We start from the raw sequence: 2724 nt of genomic DNA, 5'->3' as shown, positions 1-2724 counted from the left end.
CAGGCTGGACACTGCAGGCATGTTGTGAGAGGTGGCATACTGGCCCTACGATGCTTGGATCTAGGAACTCACGCCAATGCGTCGAGGGCTCCTTGTCACCGGGTGTATTTGTTGCTAAAGAGAGAGAGAGAGAGAAAAAGATCTTTATAGAAAATTCCTGCAGAATTTGTTAGGCTCCCTCCACGCAGGGAGGACAAGCTTTTACCGCGGCGCGGCCACTACGTCAGTCTCGTGCATTGTGCTCCTCGGGGTCTTGGTCTCTCGCGACTTCCGCGGGTCCGAGAGGGCCGGCGCCCTCTTCCTGGGTGTGCTGCTCCACTTCTCCTCGGTTTCGCTCGGTCGCTGCCTTTCTAGAGCGGCCGAGACCTACTGTACGGCTTTGAGTTTTGTCTCTTAATCATAGCTCCTCGTTGCAGCCTCTAGCTGCGGCGGGATTGTCTTCTCGCTGGCTTCTCGCGGATTTACACTACAGTACCAAAGGATGTGAAACGCGGTGGCCCTCTCCTTCGGGCACAGTGTACACACGTCACTCGCGTACACACTCTGACACACGTGCTTAGCTAGCACCGGGCTGAGCAGGAACCCTGTGTGTAACAGTCTTTATAACACTGCCACCTTCCGGGTAAGCCCCGGGTGAGGCGGCGGCAGTCTGTCTGTTCAGTATGTATCATTCCACTATTTCGTTGAAGGTGGTCATCTTGTCCTTGGCACTGCACAGCGACCAAAACTCCGAGTCGGCCGTGCTTGAAGCCACGCGGTTGGTTAATCCTCACGCGTCCGAGTTCGCCGTCTCGTTGTGGTTCACATTCCCATCTTCCGAGACGTAACTGCCGATGTGGGCCAGAAACCACTTGATCATCACAGCACTTTTGCGTCCGGTGTCTTCGGCCTTGCGAAGTGTGCGCGTGGCCTCACTACATACCCTACCCTTGGCGTAGTTCTTCACTGCCGTTCTAGAGTCACACAACACTGTAGTGCATCCGGGATCGGAGACGGCGAAGGCGATGGCCACCTCCTCCACCCGGTGCGTTTCTAGAGTCCGGACGCTCGCCGCGGTCTTCGTTGCACCCGTCGATGCCCCGACAACCACCGCCGCGTATGCGTTGCTGCTTTCTCGATACTCCGCCGCGCCCACGTAGAGGGAGCCTTCTTCTTTGGCGTGGAGGTCCAAGAGAACCCTGGCCCTCGCCAGCCTCCACTCCTTGTTTTGCTCGGGGTTCACATTCTTCGGGATTGGGCAGACCCTGAGCTTTCTGTGGATGCTATCCGGTATAGGTACGTCTTTCTCCTGCGTGCCTTCCCTCGGCTCGAGGCCAAGGTCCTGTAGTATGTATTCCGGTTCAAGTTTCAGAGAGCCGCTCGTGTTGCGCCGTTCTCTGTGCTTCGGCTATTTTGTACAGCGTATTGTGGACTCCCAGCGCCATTAATTTTTTGGTGCTCGTGCTCTTGAGGAGACCGAGTGCCGCCTTATACGCCTTGCCTATGGTGGCGTCTACCTTGTTACGTTCGCTCGGCCTCCAGTTGTGGAAGGCGGCCACGTACGTTAAGTGGCTAACTGCAAAGGATTGAGCGAGCCTAGTCAGGCTCTGCTCCTTCATCCCCGCTTTTCTGTTGGACACCCTCAAGATGAGTCTCATTGCCGCGGTAGCTTTGCCCGCGAGTTTGTAGACCGCTTCACCTTGAACTCGGTTTCGCTGGATGAACAGCCCGAGCACTCGACTCTTCTCGACTTCCGGTATTACTTGGCCTCCCGCCGTCTTGACCGTGATCTTGGGACGCTCGTACTTTACTTCCATTTTCTTTCTTTTCCTGCCCGCTCCTTTCGGTGGAATCACCAGCAGTTCTGACTTGGCCGGAGAGCAAACGAGTTCAGACCCGTCCAGCTGCTCCTTGATGGCGTTGACCGCTTCTTGCAGCGTTGTCTCAATGTGTTCATCGCTTCCTCCCGGTACCCATAGCTCAACGTCGTCGGCGTAAATGGCGTGCCGGACGCCTACTACTTTTTCTAGCCGGTTGGCCACCACGATCATCACGAGGTTGAAGAGTAGCGGAGAGATCACCGAGCCCTGCAGATTTCCGATGCTTCCCAGCTGCTTCTCTTCGAGCTGCAGGTCTTCCGCGCAGATTTCGGTGGTCCGTTCCGTCAGGAAGCCTTTCAAGTACTGGTATGTCCTCCTGCCCATGTTTGGTATGGATACTTGGGCCAGGATAGCCGAATGCCTTACTTTATCGAAGGTGCTCTACAAGTCCAGCCCGAGTATGGCTCTGTTGTCCTTGGTGCCCGTCGTATCGTCGATGATCTCGTTCTTCAGTAAAATCATGGCGTCTAGCGTCCCGAGCTTGTTCTGAAACCCGATGATAGAATTTGGGAAAACTCCGATTATTCCAGGTAACGCTGCCCCGTGTTCATGAGAACGTGCTCGAGGACCTTTCCCACGCACGAAGTGAGCGTGATCGGCCTGAGGTTCTCTATGTTGGGCGGCCTGCCAGGCTTGGGGATGAGGATCGTCTTGACTGCTTTCCATTGCTAGGGCAGCCTTCCTTCTTGCCAGCACTTGTTGTAGTAGTTCGTGAGCGTTTCGATGGCCGCTTCGTCGAGGTTCTTGAGCGCTCTGTTGGTCACTCGATCGGGACCCGCGGTGGACCTGCCATTGAGATCCTGCTGGGTAACTCTGACTTCCCACGTCTGGATGTTTCGATCTAGCGTCTCGTTCTCGTTGCCTT

General features: G+C 55.7%; 1 pseudogene; it reads right to left on the bottom strand.

The window, feature by feature from the left end:
* Nucleotides 1-201: 201 nt before the first annotated feature.
* On the bottom strand, nt 202-2410 carry LOC144103553 (uncharacterized; annotated as a pseudogene).
* Between the last annotated feature and the right edge of the window lie 314 nt (nt 2411-2724).

This window comes from Amblyomma americanum, chromosome 9, assembly GCF_052857255.1.
Source record: "Amblyomma americanum isolate KBUSLIRL-KWMA chromosome 9, ASM5285725v1, whole genome shotgun sequence".
NCBI lineage: Eukaryota > Metazoa > Arthropoda > Arachnida > Ixodida > Ixodidae > Amblyomma > Amblyomma americanum.
This window is presented reverse-complemented; position numbering and strand designations above follow the sequence as displayed.